Source organism: Nicotiana tomentosiformis, chromosome 2 (genome assembly GCF_000390325.3).
Source record: "Nicotiana tomentosiformis chromosome 2, ASM39032v3, whole genome shotgun sequence".
Classification (NCBI taxonomy): Eukaryota; Viridiplantae; Streptophyta; class Magnoliopsida; order Solanales; family Solanaceae; genus Nicotiana; species Nicotiana tomentosiformis.
Genome location: NC_090813.1, coordinates 132,521,650 through 132,543,764, shown reverse-complemented (window position 1 = coordinate 132,543,764; position 22,115 = coordinate 132,521,650).

Below are 22,115 nucleotides of genomic sequence, written 5' to 3'. Positions count from 1 at the left end.
TTGTATATTGGTCTTTTGTTGAATAATTAGTGTTATATGTGACTTTAGTGTTGTACATATAATAATATGTGAATTTATTGTCGTTTAGTGTTATGTTGTGCCTTTTATTGTTATATAGTGCCCTTTAGCGTACTAAAACTGATAATAAATTTTAGTTTATGTTAGTTGATGTTGTTTATGGCTATTTAGAGTTGTGTGACTTTTGTGCTCTTTAGGATTCTTTAGTCTAGAATAAAAACTATGTGCCCTCATTAACTAACTCGGTTAGAGTACTCAATTATGGATTAAATGTATTAGTAGATAATTATTAATTATTAAATATGAATCATAAAATAATTAGTTGACATTACAAAAGAGACGTTGCCAGAATTTTGGGCAAAATATAAAAGTTAACAAATAAATTGTTACGAAAGAAATAAATTGTATATTATTTAGTATTAAGTTTGTAGTATTTTTTATATGAATAATTATTAAATGTATCTTGATTAGCTATGAAAATTAAATATTTAATTCTATTAGAACCCAAAAAATCTGAAAAAAGATGACAGTTCAAACAAAACCCTGCAGAATTTTAGTCAAACAATGTAAGAAACTAACATATAAAATATTAATATAGAATATTTATCAACCTAAGTATTTGTTATATGAATAATTACTAAAATATATTATTAGTTATGAAAATTAGATATTTAATTCTCTTATAACCCCAATATCTGAAAAATAGATGACAATTCAAACAAAACCCTGCCGAATTTTAGTCAAAAAATATAAGAAACTAAAATATAAAATAATAATAATATAGAAAATTTATCAACCTAAGTAATTTTATATGAATAATTATTAAATATATCATGATTAGTTATGAAAATTAAATATTTAATTCTCTTATAACCCAAAAATATCTAAAAACTGATAACAGTTCGAACAAAACCTTGCCGAATTTTAGTAAAAAATGTAAGAAACTAACATATAAAATAATAATATAGAAAATGTATCAACCTAAGTAATAATATAGAAAATTTATCGATTAAATATTAATATAAAAAATATCGCAATATATCTAAAGATGTTAAACGATTAAACAGAAAAATACTTTAATTAATATTATTCAATTTACAGACATTGTCATGGAGCTTCCCCATGTGCATCATGGACCTGCTATTCGAGAGCTACTGTTGCTCTAGGGTGGCCATAGGTCCACACATCTGGGATGGACAGTGTCTGTCCCAAACCTTCCACCCCAGACGTATAGACGATCTTTGGGAGTTCATTAGGGACCACCCACTTTATCCCCGTACAGTTAGATGCCTTCAGTGGATGGGGTTTTACCGGATTATAAAGATCGGCCGGTTGCAGTTCGACTGGGCCCTGATCTATGATAGAGCGGTGGCAACCGGAGACGCACACATTTTATCTACCTATCGGCTAGGCTATCATCACGCTAGAACGTGGAGGTTCTATTGGGGTTACCCGTTGATGGTATGGCTGTCAGCTATCCGCATGCTCTTAGGGACTATACGGGAGAGGACTATCTACATATGTTGCAAAGGCTCACTAGTTTCCAGCCTGCGGAGCTGACTACTTTGAGTGGTTTCAATCGATTGGAGTTGTCGCCAGTTAGGAAGCATCAGGTGGTGCTGCACACGGAAATTACTGATGACTCACCGCCAGAGGCTATCGACCAACAGACGAGGTTGTTGCTACTGGTGATGTTTGGTGGTATTCTGTTCCCTAACACTTTGAGAAACCTAGTTAGCTTGCGATTTCTACATCATCTGGAGAAGCTAGATGAGTTACCTGATTACAGCTAGGGTGGAGCTGTTCTAGCTTACCTTTATAGGCAACCGTATTGGTCGTCCATGGGCACCGTGAGAGACATTGCCGGTTATATACCGCTGTTGCAGGTGATAACATAATCAATTCTTTTTATGATTATAACAGAGATAATAAAAAATGACTTCAATTTCACATCCAGAATCAATATTAGGTTTGGGACTGGGAGCGGTTCCTGCAGATCTAGCCACCTCTGCCACTGATATCTCCAGATGCACCACCTCCACCACTTCCACCACTAGCTAGGAGGCGGGTGGATAAGCGAGGCCACACCCTCGAGTTCGAGGCTTGACATCATCTCCCTTATTACAGGGATCTGTTGGATTTACTTGAATACGCTCAGGTACATATATAATTAAGTTTGTTTGATAATGCTTGATCTGTCTTGCGTTTACTCACTATTCTTATGTTTAATAAATAGTTCATATGGAGGCCATACATCGACGAGCTCATAGCTGGATTGCTAGATTATTGCTCCCGCGGTCGAGCTATGTGGATGTCTTCAGTCCCACTTATATGTCTCGATATAGACGAGCATCATACCACCGAGCTAGACCTTAGACAGTTTGGTCGACGCCAGCTTATACCTATTCCGCCCACTTGGCATGCCACACATTACCAGCGGGATGATTGCAGCAAGGTCGACCAGACATACTTGGCCTGGCTAGAGCCCGGATAGAGGATTGGGATCAGATGTATGGCTTGATTCCAGCATACCCTCCATCTGACCGTTTGGACGGGGAGCATGAGTACATGGGATGGTATCGCAGTGTTACTCGCCTTTTGATCGGGAATCCCGTTCATCGCGCTAGTGGTCGGTACGCTCCATACGCAAGTAGGAATGAGGCACGGGTATGTTATTTGTTATACTTACTTGTAATGTTGCGTTACTATAACATCCTTCCTTAATTAATATGTTATATGTTATGCAGGCTATTGGCTTACACCGATTCTACCAGTTGGGATTGGAGATGCTACAACATATAGGCAACGGAGCGGCAGTTGTGGACGGGCTTGGTCGTCGGGTTGCTGATCTTGGTATTGACACATTGAGGCGTGCCCGAGAGGATGTGCGCTTAGGTTATGACGCTGCGTATGTGCCACCTGAGGAGTACCATCATGGGCCACTGATAAGTAGGGATTTGACTGCTTATTAGCGCCTTTTAGCTTTTGTTTTAGTCTAAAAGCATTTAATTGTGTTCCCGAAACTGATGAAATATGCAAATATTGCGAGAATGTTGGAAGTTGGACTCCCGAGATGAAATCCGACTCAACAAGGAGTAATCAAAACACAAGGCAACAATGGTACAAGAGCTTGCAAAGTGCGGACCGCAGAATTCCATCTGCGGCCATAAACAATGAAGAAAATCCCAACAGAATTCCTAGTAAACTGCGGACCGCACAGGAATTGTGCGGTCGCAAATGAAGCACTGGAGATAAACTTCAGAGGGTGTGCAAATTTACAAAGTCCAAGTCCCTCAAGATTGCAGACCACACAAGAATTGTGTGGCCGCAAAAGAAGTGCCTTGCGGACGCAGAAGTAAAGATGCGGAGAGCAGAAGACCAGATTGCGGCCGCAGTGAGAAATTTGCGGACCGCGGAAACATTGCCTTGTGGCCGAAGTGGAGAATTATGCAGCCGCAGAATCCCAGCTCCTGCAAGATGAAGATTTCTGCAGACCGCACATGGAATTGTGCGGCCGCAAAACCTCCCAAAGGGCATTTTTGTCCGCAATTTTCAGCCTTGTATAAATAGACGAGTTTCACAAAATTAGGTCAACTTTTGACATCAGCAAGTTCTGTAGCCGTTTTTCTTTGCTTCTTTTAGTAGTTTTCTATATTTTGGATATTTTAACATAGATTTTATCATTTTGACTTTATAACATGAGTTTAATTAGTATTTCTTCTTCTATTTCTTCAATTTCAAGCATGAGTAGCTAGATGTTTACTAGGGTTGTGACCCAACCCTAGTGTGTAAACCTTATGGGTATCTAATTTAGTAATTTTTTATGATTGGGTGTTTATTATTTAGCCTTGTTCATTCTTTAATTTGTGGAATTAATGGTTGCAAACATTAGTTCATGTCTATTTGACGTGGTCTCTACTTGAGAAAGAGAGACTTAATCTAGAAAAACTTGGCTAACAAGAAATTGGTTCAATCGAGAGATTAATTAACCCAACTAAAGGGTTCAACCTAGAGATAGTAATAACCTGACTTGAGCTTTTATCAACCATTTGGTGCAATACCCATTTGGTCTTGAGAAAGCCAAATTGGGCAGACACACTCTCTAACCGAGAGGTATTGAGTGGGTAATTGAGAGTTAATAGCTATAATACACCTCGATCAACAAAACAAGCATTAAGGTTTATATCCCATTAGGCAAACACCTAGGTGATGGTCATAGCCCTAGGCTTTTTACAAACTTGAAAAACAACAAAAACAATTATGAGGTGTGATTTAGATGAGATCAATTTTTGGCGTCATTGACGGGGAGATAAAAAAAGGTGTTAGCTATATATTTCTGTGTGTTTTTGGAATAACTTCTTTTCCTTCCATGTTACTAACGTGTTGAGAAATTGTAGGTGCAACCATGGCAAACAATGAGCTCTGAAACATTGGTTTAGGAGATGTGGACGTTAAGGATGATCAAATAGATGAGGTTCCTCTTAAACCTCAAGCCAGTAGACGAGGTTGAGTTCCTCAGGACAATGTGCCCACTCCACCCCTACCTCCACCACGAGCGGCTCCACACAAGGTGTTGCCAAATGAAGGATATGCAAGTGCAATAGTCCATCCCCTTATTAGGGCGAGCAACTTTCAAATAACCAATGTGATGCTCACCTTGCTTGAGCGACAAGGGTTCTTCACCGGTGCTCCGGGTCAAAATGCTTACATACATTTGAAGAGGTTCGTAGATACGTGTTGGAGGAGTAAACAAACAAATGTCTCCGAAGATGCTTTGAGGCTAAGGCTTTTTTCCTTCTCTCTACGAGGGAAAGCTTTAGATTGGTTGGAACATTTGCCAAACTATTCCATTCATACTTGGGATGAATTGGCGGAGAAATTTATTTCTAACTACGTCTCTCATGGGCACATGGCTATTACTTCAGGATGAAATTCTAACATTCAAGCAAGAGACGGTATAGAACAATGGTGAAAGAGTGTCCCAACAATGATATGATGGAAAACATGATTCAACAAACTTTCTATCGGGGGATCAATATAACCAACCAATGTGTAGTGAATCAACTTACTAGATGGAACTTCATTACTACACCTTATGCGGAGGCGTGTGATATTTTGGATGAGATGGCAGACACTTCTTCGGCGTGGAAATCCCGAGCTAATGTTTCACAAGGTGATCCCAATGTAATTCACCTTCACAAAGAGTTGCATGACCATGGGCAAGCCATAGCCGAATTGACCACCACCATGAACCAATTGACAAAGGCTCAATTTCAATGGAGGGAGTAAACATGATGGTGAACAAACAAAGAACAAAGGGTCCGCAAGTGCAACAAAGAGTGGACAATTTTGTGCAAGAAGATAGTGGGTTTGAACAAGATGACTCTTACAATGACCAAGAAGAAGAGGTCTAATATGTGAATAATTTTCAAGGGCAAAGAAACAACATCCAAGTCCCAAGCCAACAACAATGGAGACCTCAAAACAATCAAGAAAATTGGAATTCTCACAAACAAGGTAATTGGAGTGGTAGAAACAATCAAAGCAATTGGAATAAAAACAACAATCAAGGAAATTAGAGTGGTGGCAATAATCAAGGGAATTGGCATAACAGCAATAACCAAGGCAGTTGGGGATGTAACAACCAAGGAAATCGGGGGTCGGATTTTCAAAGGCCCCTGATGTATCAACAACCAAGCAACCCGCCTCCTTATCCTTCCCATGGTCCTAGTTCTTCCAACAATGAAATGGGATGTATTAAGAACATTTTTAAGCAAATGATGGATAAGAATGCTAATTCTGATGCCCAACTTGCCTTACACAACACATCAATCCGCAACTTAGAAGTGCAAATGGGGAAAATCTCTCAAGCTCTAAATTCTCGTCCTAAGGGGGCACTACCAAGTGACATGGTGGTGAACCCAAAGGGTAGGAACAACACGGGGAATGACATGGCCGTTACTACAAGAAGTGGAAAAGGTGGGAATGCACCCACCTCAAGTCAAAGGCAACTTGTGGATGATGAGCAAGTGGTACACGATGAAGAGAGGCCGAACAATGTAGTGCAATCAAATAATGAAGTGCGGATTGATATTGATGACAATGTGGAAGAGACTCAAGAGGAAGTGAACCCATCTAAGAAACAAGTTATTGACATACCGGAACCGGTAGTGCAAAAGTCTAAGGCACCAGTGCCTAAGCCGCCTCCTCTGTATCCTCAAAGGCTTGCCAATCAAAATGGCGAGAATCAATTCAAAAGGTTCATTGACATGATGAAGAGTCTCTCAATCAATGTGCCATTAGTTGAAGCCTTGGAACAAATGCCCGGTTATGCAATGTTTATGAAGGATTTGATGACAAAGAAGCGGTAGATGAATTTTGAAACTATCAAAGTCACTCATCAAGTGAGTGCAATTGTGCATTCAATGGATCCTAAATTGGAAGATCCCGGTGCTTTCACAACCCCTTGTACCATTGGAAGTGCCGAGTTTGCTAAAGCTCTTTATGATCTTGGGGCAAGTATCAATTTGATGCCCTATTCGGTTTTTAAGACTTTGGGAATTGGGCAACCAAGACCCACATCTGTGAGATTACAAATGGATGATCTCACCATGAAGAGACCATTGGGAGTGATTGAAGATGTATTGGTTCATGTTGATAAATTCATTCTTCCGGTGGATTTTGTCATTCTTGATTGTGAAGTGGACTATGAGGTACCGATTATTCTTGTAAGACCTTTCCTTGCTACGGGGAAGGCTCTTGTTGATGTGGAAGACAGAGAACTCACTTTTTGGGTGGGTGATGAAAAAAAGGTATTCCATGTGTGAAAATCTATGCGGAAACCAAATAGCAATGAAGTGTGTTCTTTCGTGGACTTGGTGACCGATGTAATTGTTGATCACACAAGTGCCACGATTAATGTAGGTGATATATTGGAGGACGCCTTGCTCAACATTTATAATGACACGATGGATGGCTTCATGGAATGTGTGAACTCTTTGCAAGGGATGGGGTCGTACAACTATGCACCCCGAAAACTTTCCTTGGATCTTGAAAATAGGAAAACTCCTCCTACAAAGCCTTCAATTGAAAAGCCTCCTACCTTGGAGTTGAAGCCATTGCCTCCACATCTTGGCCCTTGTTCTTCTTTACCCGTTATTCTTTCCTCTTGTTTGACTAACGTACAGGTTGACTCTACATTGGCGGTGCTCCACAAGAGGAAGAAGACTATTGGGTGGACTTTGGCGGATATTCGGGGAATAAGCCCTGTATTTTGCATGCACAAGATTAACTTGGAGGAAGATGTAAAACCATCTATTGAACATCAAAGGAGACTCAATGAGTCTATGCAAGACGTGGTCAAAAAAGAGATTATAAAGTGGTTGGATACCGGGGTTGCCTACCCCATTTTCGATAGTTCGTGGACTTCTTCGGTGTAATGTGTCCCAAAGAAGGAGGGCATGACGGTGGTCACCAATGACAAGAATGAGTTGATTTTCACAAGAGCGGTGACCGAGTGGAGAGTGTGTATGGACTATCGCAAGCTAAACAAGGTCAAAAGGAAGGATCATTTTTCACTTCCCTTCCTTGACCAAATGCTTGATAGGTTGGTCGGCCGTGCTTTCTATTGCTTTCTAGATAGATATTCAGGCTACAACCAAATCCTTATTGCTCTGGAGGATCAAGAGAAAATAACTTTTACATGTCCCTATGGTACTTTCGCCTTTAAGAAGATGCCATGTGGTCTATGTAATGCACCGACAACTTTTCAAAGGTGTATGATGGCGATCTTCACAGACATGGTAGAGGACTACCTTGAAGTTTTCATGGATGACTTCTCGGTGTTCGGGGATTCCTTTGATGATTGCTTGGCAAATTTGGATAAAGTACTGGCACGATGTGAAGAAACGAACTTGGTGCTAAATTGGGAGAAATGCCATTTCGTGGTTGAGGAAGGCATTGTCCTTGGCCACAAGATCTCAAAGAATGGCATAGAAGTCAACAAAGCAAAGATTGAGGTAATTTCTAAACTTCCACCTCCGACGTCGATGAAAAGCGTGTGGAGTTTCTTAGGTCACGCGGGATTTTACCGGCCCTTCATAAAGGATTTTTCTAAAGTGGTGACCCGTTGTGCAAGCTCTAAGAGAAAGATGCTAAGTTTCACTTCAATGATGATTGTATGAGAGCTTTTGAATTACTAAAGTTCAAGTTGACAACCACTCCCATTATCACCCCTCCTAATTAAAGTATCCCTTTTGAGCTCATGTGCGATGCTAGTGATGTAGCGGTTGGGACTGTTTTGGGGCAACACATCAACAGGTTTATTCATCCGGTCTACTATGCTAGTAAGACCATGAATAGTGCCGAAGTCAACTTCACCATTATGAAGAAAGAGCTCCTTTCCATTGTATTTGCAATTGAGAAGTTTCGCCCGTACTTGATGGGTGCAAAAGTTATTGTTCATACGGATCATGCGATACTTCGCTATCTTGTGAGCAAGAAAGACTCAAAAGCTCGGTTGATGAGATGGGTGCTATTGTTGCAAGAGTTTGATATTGACATCCAAGATCAAAAAGGGAGTAAAAATCAAGTGGTAGACCACTTGTCTCGTTTGGAGAAGGAGGGGAGGCCGCATGATGGCCTTGAAATCAATGACTCTTTCCCCGATGAGCAATTCTTGGCTATCTTAATGAAGGAGGTGCCATAGTTCGCGGATCTAGAAAACTTCCTTGTATGTGGAATCATCCTGGATGAGTTCTCTTCAAATCAAAGGAAGAAGCTCAAACGGGATTGTCAAGATTATTATTGGGATGAGCCATACCTTTTCCGAATTTGCACGGATGGGGTAATTATAAGATGTGTCCCGGAAGAAGAGCAAAGTGATATTCTTGGGGCTTGCAATTCTTCGCCTTATGGTGGTCACCATGACAGAGCAAAAACGACGGCTAAAGTACTAAGCTGCGGTTTCTATTGGCCCACTCTTTAGAAAGATGAAAGTGATGTGGTGAAAATATGTGATGAATATCAACGGGTCGGTGGAATTTTGAAGAAGAATGAAATGCCTCTCAATACGATTTTGGAAATTGATATCTTTGATGTGTGGGGTATTGACTTCATGGGTCCTTTTGTGAGTTCTTGTGGAAACACCTACATCTTGGTTGCGGTTGATTATGTGTCTAAATGGGTTGAGGCCATTGCTCTACCCAAAAATGAAGTGATAAGTGTGGTGGCGTTTTTGAAGAAGAATATTTTCACAAGGTTTGGTACACCGCGGGCTATCATAAGCGATGGGGGGTCGCATTTTTGCAGTAAGGCTTTTGATACTTTGATTAGAAAGTATGGTAACACTCATAAAGTTATGACTCCCTATCATCCACAAGTTATCGGTCAAGTGGAAGTCCCCAACTGGGAGATAAAGAGTATCTTGTCCAAAACAGTGAATGCTAAATCGAACGGATTGGTCAAAGAAACTTGATGATGCATTATGGGCTTATCGGACTGCTTTTAAGACACCTATCGGAATGTACCCATATCGATTAGTGTTCGCCAAAGCTTGTCATCTTCCGGTGGAACTTGAGCACAAAGCCAAGTGGGCTTTAAATTGAATCTTGATTGGGATGGAGCCGTTAATTTGAGGGTTGCATATTTGAATGAATTGGATGAGTTCCGGTAACATGCCTATGCAAATTCGTCCTTGTACAAAGAGAAGATGAAGTACCTTACGACAAATACATTTGGAACAAAGAGATCAAGGTGGGCGATCTTGTTTTGTTAGTCAACTCTCGGTTGAGGATGTTTCTCGGAAAGCTGAAATCTAAATGGAGTGGTCCCTTTGAAATTATGGGTGTGACGCCTTTTGGTGCATTGGACTTGAGGAACAAAAACAATGAGGTATTCCGAGTCAATGGTCACCGGGTGAAGCACTATTTGGGAAAGGTTAGTGATGGCCACGTTATGGTAGTGATTCATTTCAAATGATAGTAATATGCGTCGTGCCGCGACGTTAAATCAGGCGCTTCTTGGGAGGCAACCCATGTTTCTTTTTCTTTTATTTTCTTCTTTTGTATATGCCTGTTATTTTTGTGCTAACTAGATTTGAAGTGTGTTGCAGGGATGAGTGTACTTTACATAAATTGTGCCTAGAAAATTGGCTAAGTGTGGAAAGAATTGCGGACCGCAATTGCATTGTACGGACCACACAATTTTGGTTGTTGCAGCAAAAGGTTCTCTGCGGCCGCACAACTACATTACGGACCGCACAAGTTGAAGGTGGAAAATGTCAACTCTCTGAAGTTGGTCCATCAGAGAAATGGTCGATCTGCGGCGGCGACACGAATTCTGCGGTTCGCAACAAAACTTACGGCCGCACAACTAATTATGCGAACCGCAAAATGCTAGGTCAACTGGGGCCTCAGGTAACAGAGTGTGGGACACAATGGGAATTATGCGTCCGCACTCAAGCCCTCGTACCTTGCCAGAACCCGTTCACTATAAATAGCAGAAGCTAGGGCACTGTTTCCTTTTTCCCTCTCTGAGCTTACAAAGTGCACAATTTGAAATTTCATGTTAAATTAGCTGCTTACAAGCCTAACAATTGTTGATCACTCATCTCTTGCACAAATTCATATATGGTATGCATCATCATCTTGATTAATTTCCTTTAAGTTTTAGATTTTTAGTGAAAATTTGGACCATTTGTCTGATTGAATCTATTTGAACAACCATGTGGGGTAAATATGTAGTGGGTAGACTGGTAAATGCTCTAAGGGGAATGGGTAAATTGATTTTCATGCTTAGATGTTGTTTCCATGTCAAAATTATGCAAAACTTTGAAGCCCTAGGTGATAAACGACCTTCTGTTCATAATTGTTGGAATCTGCGGCCGCACAAGAAATTATGTGGTCCGCAGAATTTAAAGATTAGGGCACTATAGTAAGGCATGGTTCTGCGGCCGCAATGAAAAATGTGTGAACCGCAGAAATCCCACTACGGCTGCAGAACATCTTAATCCCTGTGATTAGAGAGTTGTCAATTTGGTGACTTTCAAGTGCGGCCGCAAAGCAAATTGTGCGGACCGCAGAAAACTGATTGCGGTCACAAAACAACCAATTCTCTATCATCGGAGAGTTGGCATTTTGGTGACATCTGAGTTGCGGCCGCAAAGAGAAATGTGCAGACCACAACCCATTTCTGCGGTCGCACTAGATAATTGTGCGGACCGCAGTGTCCATCTGCGGCCGCAATGACAATTCTATGGACCTTAATTCCCTACCCTACAAGCATGTGTCTATAATGTTTTTCAATGTAATCTCTGGTGTGTCCTTGCATTCTTTCTGTGTCTGAAATTAAATTGCAACTAATAATCACCTTTGCTTGGTAGAGAACATGGTTCGATCTAGAGGATGAGGTGACGCTTCAAAAGGAAAGGGTGACCCTTCCCGGGGACGAGGAAAGAGACCCTTGCCTAGTGCCCAACAACTTGAAGTTAGAAAGAAGACAACAGTTGGCAGAGGGAGAGGTATAGACCTTTCCGAGACCAGTTTTTATTCCCATCTCGGGAAGCATCAGAGGGCAACTCAGCCTCTGTACATGAGCATCCAACTGTCCAATCAAAGCCACCGGGGAGATATCAGCTCAGGGATGAGCCATCTTCATCACATAGAACCTCTGAGGGTTCGAAAAGTGCCAGTCAGGCTTCAGAGCCTTCCACTACACTTGCCCCCAGGCACTAGAGACTTCAATTCAGGACATCCCAGATGATGGCCGAGGGGGAGATACTACAGTTGTCGACCTTGAGCGGTCAAAAAAGAAATAGGTGTGGGAGGATAGGTTTGTCAGTTTGGCTGCCTTCTTTAGCTTTCGTGAGTGGTGGCCGGTGAGGTCGCTCACTCTTGAGTGACAGTTCCAATTGAAAGATTTAGAAATGTACAACCCTACAATCTTGAGGCAGTTCCGAAAGCGCATGGGATGGATATGGTTCACCCAGAGCATGGTGGATGCAAAGGAATACCTTGTCCAAGAGTTCTAAGCCAATGTGGCGCATATTAAGAAAGGGACAAAGGTAACTAAAGTGAGGAACCTCAAGGTGCATTTTGACCAGCACACATTGAACACGTACTTGGGGTTTAATGATGTCGAGCCCACAGAGTATATAGAGAAGTTGACACTTGGGGATGCAGCTCGCCCGTGGCTAGCTAAATTTCTAGCAGCTCCGGGTCACCACCACCATGGATCACAGTAAGGGTGGCTACTCACAAAAACACTTTGAGTTTTGAGGCAAAGGGGTGGCAGGCCTTTGTATGCAGCCGACTAGTCCCGTGTCAGAATGCGACAAATCTTTCGAGCCTGCGGCCTATTCTAGTCGCCTCCATCATGGCCGGGTACCCGATCAATGTGGGTGCCGTGATGTCGGCCAACATCTCTGTGGTCGCCAGGCAAGATGACAGATCCTATCCGTATCCCAACACCATTACTGAGTATCTTACGGATGCGAGGGTGAAACCGAGAGATTTTGATATGAAGGTGCGGGCAAAGAAGCCTTTCTCATGGTACTCATTGATGGATGTGCACAACCCTAAGAGAAAGGGTCAGCCGTCTACCACCACAGGCCAGTCTGATGAACCATCAGTAGTAGCTACAGAGGCAATTGACATGCCATCCACTTCAGCTGAGCCTTCATCTAGTGCATCAGCTATGCCTCTACCTCCAACCTTAGTGCCTACAACAGCCCCTATCACAGGTTCCACCTCGGCTATGAAGCCGGTGTCGAAGCCTTCTGCTCCACTCTCTGCACTGTGAGTCTCCCAAACATTAGTGAGCCTCAACAGTTGGATGCAGATAGCCACTGCAAAGCTTCCTGACATATCCAGTACTGTTGCAACACAGTCCTCCATTCCGACACCTCATATGCTCCCCACAGTGCAAGAAACATTGAAGAAGCTCATGGACAACCAGAACACTATCATGGCTACACTGGTACAACATGGGTCAGTGATCGAAGAGCTGGGAAAAGAAGTTAAAAAAATGAGAAAGACCCAGGCCTCCAAGAAGCCAGTGGACAAGCTTCGGAGACAGGTTACCAAGCTTGCGGCAGTCGGAGATATTCCATTTGATATGTTGATTGACCCACACCATCCAGGCCCAGATCCTACCGCACCTACAATACCAGTTGGTCAGTCTGAGAAGCCAGACTCTGTTGCTAACACTACTGAGGCAGTGCGTCAGATGTTCACCAATCCAGTCACTCCAAGAGTTGAGGACGATGAGATCTAGGTGGAGGAGACTGAGGGTGGTGATGCTGCTTTTATTTTGTTAAGCATTGAGGACAATGCTTATTTTTATTCGAGGGGGAGGGGGTGGAGTTTATTTTATATGATTTGATGATTATGGGATAATTGGTTTGTAATAGCTGACAGTATTTTCTTCTTTTTCCTTAGTTTGTATATATTCTCTCTTCTCTTCTCTCATTATGTATATATCTTCTCTCATTATGTATATTCATATTACTTTCGATAGTTTTTGTTTGTAGCCTCTTTATGTTTGGTTCTCTTACTAGTTGGTGTTTAATTTAGTAGCTTCTTTTCTATTTAGTAACTTCTTTTTTGAATTAGTAGCTTCTTTTTGATTTAGTAGCCTCTTTTTGATTTAGTAGCTTCTTTTTATGTTTTAGTGAATAATAAGCTTTTGGTTTTCTTAATGCCACGGTTCTTTCCAAAGGTAGTTTTTGTGTGAACCGAGTGACTCTGCCCAACGATGGATGGCGTGACAACCTTCTTAAGGGATTGAGTCCGTTTTTGGTTTTTATGTAATAATAGTAGTAGTAATGAATAAAAAGACCTAATTAAGTCATGCTCGAAGAGTCAAACATGCTTCACTTGGTACCAACACACTTAACTACGTGATTATGGTTAGAAGCAAGGTTTTAGAAAGAAATAGCTCTAGTTAGTGTCTGTGTGACTCTTGTGTTGGCTTAGGCAATCATCGATTGGTTTAATCGAACCATAGTTATTTTCAATCTTGAATATGGTCGTTGTGGGCCCTCGACTCTATCCTCTTTAAAAATTCAGTTGTGTGAGGGGTCAGATGTTTTATTGCTAGCCAAAGTACCCGTGCGAATGGTTTAGAACTTGCCCTGAATGTGTTTCAAAGCAAATTTTTAAGTTTTGCTTGGCTTGAGAAGTGATTGTAGGCTTTCCTTGACCCGCTTGAATTTTTCAATTGCCTACCATTATTTTTACCCCTAGTCAACCTATTTGAGCCTCGAGCCTTTCTCATTTGATAACTATATTACAAGCCTTTACCCGTTTTATCGTGACCCTCTCTTGGCACCCGAGCTTTCCTTAACACTCTTGTGAAGCAATTGGCTAAAAACGTAAGTTTGGGGGAGAGACGAGGAACTTGAAAGAGGTATAAAGTAACAAAAAGAGAAAAGAAATGATGAGAAGGAAAGGAAAGAAAAGGAAAGAACAAAAAGAAAGTGAATAAGTGGACAAGTTAAAGGGTTTCAAAGAAAAGTAATGATACAAAGCATGGAGAAATCAAAGAGGGAGAAAATGAATGCCATGATCAAGAAAGAGTGATGTTAAGTCTTTCTAGTTCCCCAAGGAAAAGAAAGTGCTTCAAGGAATTATCAAAGCATGAGCCGAGAATAAAGAAAAAAAATGGAGTGCATTAGGAAAGGTGAACCCACTCAACCATAGTGTATCCAACCTTGGTCCAAATGCCTTCATTACATCCTGAAAAAGCCCTACGTGATTTCAAGCCGAGTGAGCTTACATTAATGGCGATCTACATGAGGGCAATCCTATGGTACTTGAAGTCGTACTTGCGACATTCTCTTGAGAGAGATGAGTTAACCTTTCAAAAATCTTTGGATTGAGTGCTAAAATTCTTAAGTGAGCCAAGAAAATGGAGAGTAGAGGGGGAGGAGTTTGGGATCCACAATGACCTACATGAAAGACCAAGCTTCCTTGATGAATAAAATCAACTCTTGATGCTCAAGTGTCACATTAGAACTATATGTGCATAAAAAGTTTAACTTGTCGCATTGTTGATAATACATAAGTAGTGTGGGTAATTGTTGGTCCCAATTAATGTGTGAATGGCTCACTTGTGATTGGTTAAAATGACCCTTAACTTGTGGAGGTGGGAACTATTTTATTTGCTTGAGGACAAGCAAAAACTTAAGTTTGGGAGAGTCGATAAGTGGGGATTTTGACTGCTTATTAGCGCCTTTTAGCTTTTGTTTTAGTCTAAAAGCGTTTAATTGTGTTCCCGAAATTGATGAAATATGCAAAAATTATAGGAATGTTGGAAGTTAGACTCCTGAGATGAAATCCGACTCAAAAAGGAGTAATCAAAACACAAGGCAAAAAAAGGCACAAGATCTTGCAAAGTGCGGACCGCAGAATTTTATCTGCGGCCGCAAACAATGAAGAAAATCCCAATAGAATTCCTAGTAAACTGCGGAGCGCACAGGAATTGTGTGGCCGCAAATGAAGCACTAGAGATGAACTCCAGAGGGTGTGCAAATTTCTAAAGTCCAAGTCCCTCAAGATTGCGGACCAAACAAGAATTGTACGGCCACAGAAGAAGTGCCTTGTGGCCGCAGAAGTAAAGATGTGGACCGCAGAAGGCTAGATTGCAGCCGCAGTGATAAATCTGTAGACTGCAGAAACATTGCCTTGCGGTCGCAGTAGAGAATTATGCGGCCGAGGAATCCCAGCTCATGCAAGATGAAGACTTGTGCGGCCGTAGAACCTCCCGAAGGGTATTTTTGTCTGAAATTTCCAGTCTTGTATAAATAGACGAGTTTTACAAAATTAGGTCCTTTTGACATCAGCAACTCCTGTAGCCATTTTTCTTTGCTTCTTTTAGTAGTTTTCTATATTTTGGGATATTTGAACATAGATTTTATTATTTTGACTTTACAATATGAGTTTAATTAGTATTTTTTCTTCTATTTCTTCAATTTCAGGCATGATTAGCTAGATTTTTACTAGGGTTGTGACCCAACCCTAGTGTGTAAACCTTATGAGTATCTAATTTAGTGCTTATTTATGATTGGGTGTTTATTATTTAGCCTTGTTCATGCTTTAATTTGTGGAATTAATGGTTGCAAACATTAGTTCATGCCTATTTGACTTGGTTTCTAGTTGAAAAAGAGAGACTTAGTCTAGGAAAACTTGGCGAACAAGAAATTGGGTCAATCTAGAGACCACCCGACTTGAGCTTTTATCAACCGTTTTGTGCAATACCCATTTGGTCTTGAGAAAGCCAAATTGGGCAAACACACTCTCTGACCGAGAAGTATTGAGTGGGTAATTGAGAGTTGATATCTATAATGTACCTCGATCAACAAAACAAGCATTAAGGTTTACATACCATTAGGCAAACACCTAGGTGATGGTCATAACCCTAGGCATTTTTCAAACTTGAAAAATAACAAAAACAATTATCTTAATTTTATTTCTTAACTTTGCAATCTTAGTTTTAAAAAATAGAAATAGAAACAAAGCCAATTTGTGGAAGTTTAAATTAAGATAGTTCAAACTCACGTACTAGAATATATACTCCTAACTCCTATATAAACTCTCTGTGGATTCGATCCCGACTCTTTGTTGGGTTACCATTATTGCAATCGACCGTTTTATATCCTTGTTTTGAGGTGTGATTTGGACGAGATCAGCCACAAATGGCCCTAGAACATGGTAGATGTGGCAGGCATGGCCAGAGATGAGGTAGCCCATGTGGTCGTGGTGGTCAGTGACGATGGGGTCCCCAGCAAGGGGGCGATGAGGCACCCATGGAGGATATTAGAGATGATCAGCCGGGTGACTACCTTGAGCCACATGATGCTCCTCATGATATGCCGCCATTCAGCCTTCAGCTGTCACCAGGGACTTCACAGTTGACCCAGTCAGCTCCAATGTTGATCGCGTGTACCGTCATTGTGCAACATGATTGGGATTAGTATTTTCCTGATCGTCCAAAGACATCGAGGGTTGCTGATGATCGTCTAATACGAGAGGTGCATAGTGGGCGATGAATGAGTTATGGCTCATAACCGAGGGCTGCTGAGGATCTTTCAGGCACAGATAGGGAGACATCATATCGGGTCATGACGTTACAACCTTCATCTACTCTAGTGCACCTTAGAGTTCCCATAGAGCATTGTGTGGCTACTCGGGCGCAGGTTTGTTTGTGTTACTATTATTTCAATTTGTTTTTAACTTATAGATTAGTTAGTAATATCGAAAGTGTTTATATTTTTTTAAAGATTCATCATCACCCGTCATAGAGGCCACATTGTGCGATACCCGCTTGCCGGATACAAATGATCTTATTCAGGAGCCCACTGAGACCATGGTATGACCATTAAATGTTTTTGTTGACACGTACGTTAGTATTCTATATTTCATATACTAAAATATCTTATTATTTTGTAGGTTACTGATGGCCCAACGGCCGCTTCTACTGAGCCTGCCAGCCTTATTGACGATAATGCTGCAGCGCATCCTCCGATAAAGAAGTACCATGATGAGGATGATCCTGATAGTATAGCCGGGCGGGATGGTATGCGCCTCAGGCCAGCCAATGCTTTAAAGCATACAGGTTGTGGGACTCGTTGATATGTATTTTGAGTTGTATATATGACATTAAATATCTAATAGTAAAATTATTTATGTTTTACATAATTTGCACATGTGTTTTTATTTTTCGGGTTATTTATTAGTTTAAAACTAGATACAAAAAAATAAAACATATTAACATAAATTTAAATTCGTTAAAAATTACAGATAATACATGACACGTACAACATAAAAATAAAAATAAAAATAAAAATAAAACTACACTTAAGGCATCCATGTATTTGTTTAGTCACTATCGCCCATTATTCTATGCTTTAACCACTGAAATATTTCTTCCAACCGATTATTTTCTTCTTCTACCTCTTTTAGTTTCTCCTTCATTGCCGCAAGTTGTTCTTGCAGTTTCAAGATCTGGAGTTCGTACTCACTGGTCAGATTCCAAATATTTAGCAAACATGATTTGTAGTATTTTTAGTTAATGGGTCCATCATACCATTCTTCAAAACCACATTGATTTTCATCCTACAAATGGGGATAAAGACTATTAATTAACATGTTATAAATAATATATTAACCAACATAACATTCAATAATAATAACTTACAACTTGTTTACACATCCAACGTCTGCGTCCTAGATTGCAATTTGACCAACATGGATTCAAAATCGCACGTTTGCCACAGTAACAACTTGGTACGTCATTGCGTCCAGACATGTCGTAACGCTCGAACTTGAAAAGTTTATGGAAAGTTATTTTCTTTGTTTAGCTACGCCGCAAATAATAAGGCAAAATGCGCGGGGTTTTGATAGGAAGCTAAGAGTGATTTTAGGTTACATAACGCATATTGGTGATGCACTACGTTTCGCGTGCCAATGATTCTTTACGGTATAAGTCGGTGCAGCCTTTTCAGGTTCTCAGCTTTTACAGGTCGACATGACAATACACATAACGCATATTAGTGATGCGCTACATTTCGCGAGCTAATGATTCTTTACGGTACAAGTCGGTGCAGCTTTTTCAGGTGGACATGACAATACAATAACGCATATTGCTGATGCGCTATGCTTCGCGTGCTAATGATTCTTTACGGTACAAGTTGGTGCAGTTGTTTTCAGTCGACAACTTTTTCAAGTCGACATGACAATACACATAACGCATGTTTGCGTTGCGCTACGTTTAACATACAAGTTCATGCAATTTAGTTCTTTTTAAGTTGAACTATCACGACACAAAATCTCACATGTCGTGATGGCGCCTATCGCAAAACTAGGCAAGCCGACAACTCACAAATAACCATGCATGTTTAATTTAAAACATACCGAAATAAGCATAAATAGTGAAAAATTCATAATGATTGATAAGAAGATACCGCAACTCAATAAACAATTCTCCAAAATTTGTGTATCCGCTGAGTATATGAGCATCTAAATAACAACATAGTCTGACTACTAAAACACTGTCTAGAAAGATAAAATAGTACAAATAAACTGAAAAGAAGGAGAGTCGAGTTCTGCAGATGCCAAGGCAGCTACCTCAATAGTCTCCAACAGATAAAAACTCCAAAGCTAGCAACCGTCGTGCCCAGAAGAACCTGGATCTGCACACAAATTGCAGAGTGTAGTATGAGTACAACTGACCCAATGTACTCAATAAGTAACAAGACTAACCTTGGGCTGAAAGCATTGATGAGCTCAGACAGTACAGTCCAACTGCAAAATTTAACAGTACAAAAATATAGACATGCTTTCAAGTTTAACAGTTTAAGTTCAAGACTGATAAAATATGTCAAGAATGACTGATATGAGGAATGTTGCATCTTTATATCTACATGTCAAAAGTGCATGCCACATGTAATGCATCACAATGATAACCTCACGTACTCACAGCCTCAGAGTACTCAATCGGACTGTCTCAACTCTCACTCAATCACTCTGCACTGTACGGTATCTGCGCTTCCTGCCGGTATGACAGACTCTGGATGGGCGTATCCTGCCCAAGCGCTAATAAAACCTATTATGGTGCGCAACCCAATCCCATCATGAATCAATAATACCTACTGCGGTGTGCATCCTGATCCCATTATGATTCAATAGTACCCGCTGCGGCGCGCAGTCCGATCCCATCAATATTACTCACAAATAAGCCCTCGGCCTTATTCAGTCATCAATCTCTCTCCAGTCTCTCGGACTCACAAAACTCATGCCAATCAGCCCAAAATAATGATATATGATGTAAAAATAAATGGTAACAGTGATCGAGATATGATATACAATGATGAATGTGACTGAGTACACAACTGCAATTTAAGCAAATAACTCCACAGGAAAAGAACGACTGTTGTGTGTCCCAGCAGTACCAATACATAGCCTAAACATGATTTCTAACATAAATCACAACTCAAATTCTATGACACATAGAGTAGACATGAGTAATAGCAAGATTGAGTGACTACACAATTTCACAGAATAAACCGAGTCACAATTACTACGGTGCACACCCACACTCCCATCACGTAGCATGTGCGTCACCTCAACACCAATCACATAACATGTATTTCACGAATTCATACCCTCATAACAAAGTTTAAAAAGTGTTACTTACCTTAAACCATGCAAATCTCTACTCTAACAAGCCCTTGCCTCGCGAATCGGCCTCCGAACGACTCGAATCTAGCCACAAACAACTCGATACAATCAACATAAGCTATAGGAATCAATTCCATTTGATAAAGCTAAGTTCATTTTAAAAAGTCAAAAAGTCAACCTTGGCCCACGTTTTGGAATCGAACAAAATTAACAAAATCCGAACACCCATTCAACCACGAGTCCAACCATATCAAAATTCCTCAATTCCGATCACAACTCGACCTTCAAATCCTCAAATTGAAACCTATGAAGTTCCTACAATTTTTCCCAATTTTTCTAACACAAAACACTAATTAAATGATAAAAACAATGATAGATTCATGTATATTAACCAAATCCGAGTTAGAATCACTTACCCCAATCAATTCCTTGAAAATCCCTCCAAGAATCGCCTCAATCCGAGCTCCCAAAATCCAATTATGAAATATAACTCTAACCCTTATTTTTTATATTTAACAGTCTGTCCAGATGTTCCTTTTCGCGATTGCGGAAAGTCCCTCGCGATCGCAAAGAACAAAATAAGATGCCCTCAAAAATAGCCTATGCAAATGCGAAGACTAAGTCGCAAACGCAGTTGTCATCACACCTGACCCTACGCGAAAGCGTTTGCACCTTTGTGATCGCATAGGCTTAAACCTGACGCCCAGCTGACCACTTCTCTACGCGATCGTGTGGACCCCCTCGCGTCCGCGATGACCTGAGCCTCACAAAGCTACGCGAATGCGAACACACTATAGGGAATGCAGAGAAAAAATCCCCAGATGCCAACAACAACTCTTCGTGATCGCGTCTCCTTCTCCACTATCACGAAAGAGGAAACCAACAACCAAAAATCAGCAGCCTCTCAAAGTTCCAAATTGCACCGAACATGATCCAAATCACACCCTAGGCCCCCGGGACCTCAAACAAATATACCAAAAAGTCCTAAAACATTAAACGAACTCGCTCGAAGCCTTAAATCAAATCAAACAACACTAAAACCACGAATCACACATCGATTCAAGCCTAATGAACTTCTAACGTCCAAAACTAATGCCGAAACATACCAAACCAACTCCGATTAACCTCAAATTTTGCGCACAAGTCATAAATGACACAACGGACCTATTCCAACTCCCATAACCAAAATCTGAGCCCGGTTACCACAAAGTCAACTCTCAGTCAAACTTCTCAAACTTCCAAACTTCTTTTTTTTTCAACTTTCGCCAATTCAAGCCAAAATTACCTATGGACCTCCAAATCAATATCCGAACACTCTCCTAAGTCCAAAATCACCCTACGGAGCTATCAGAACCATCAAAACTCTATTCCGAAGTCGTGTACACACAAGTCAACATCTAGTCAACTCTTTCAACTTAGGCTTCAAACCTTGGGACTAAGTGTCCCAACTCATTCCGAAACATCCCCGGAACCAAACCAACCTTTCTGGAAAGTCACATAACAACAAAAGAGCACAGTATAAGCAATAAATAGGGGGAACGGGGCTATAACACTCAAAACGACCGACCGAGTCATTACAGTCTCCCCTCTTAAGCAAACATTCATCCTCAAACGGGTCTAGAATCATACATGGTGTCTCAAATAGCCGTGGATATCTGCTATGCATCTCTAGCTCGGTCTCCCAATTAGAATCCTTGACTGGTTGCCTTCTCCACTGCACCTTCACTGAAGCTATATTCTTTGACCTCAACTTCCGAACCTGCCAATCCAAAATGGCCACCGGCTCCACATCTAACTCAACCGTGTTGAAGTCCAAAATATGAGACGAATCGCCAAAATACTTTTGGAGCTTGGAAACATGAAACACTGGATGAACACTCGATAGACTAGGTGGCAATGCAAGCTTGTAAGCCACCTCTC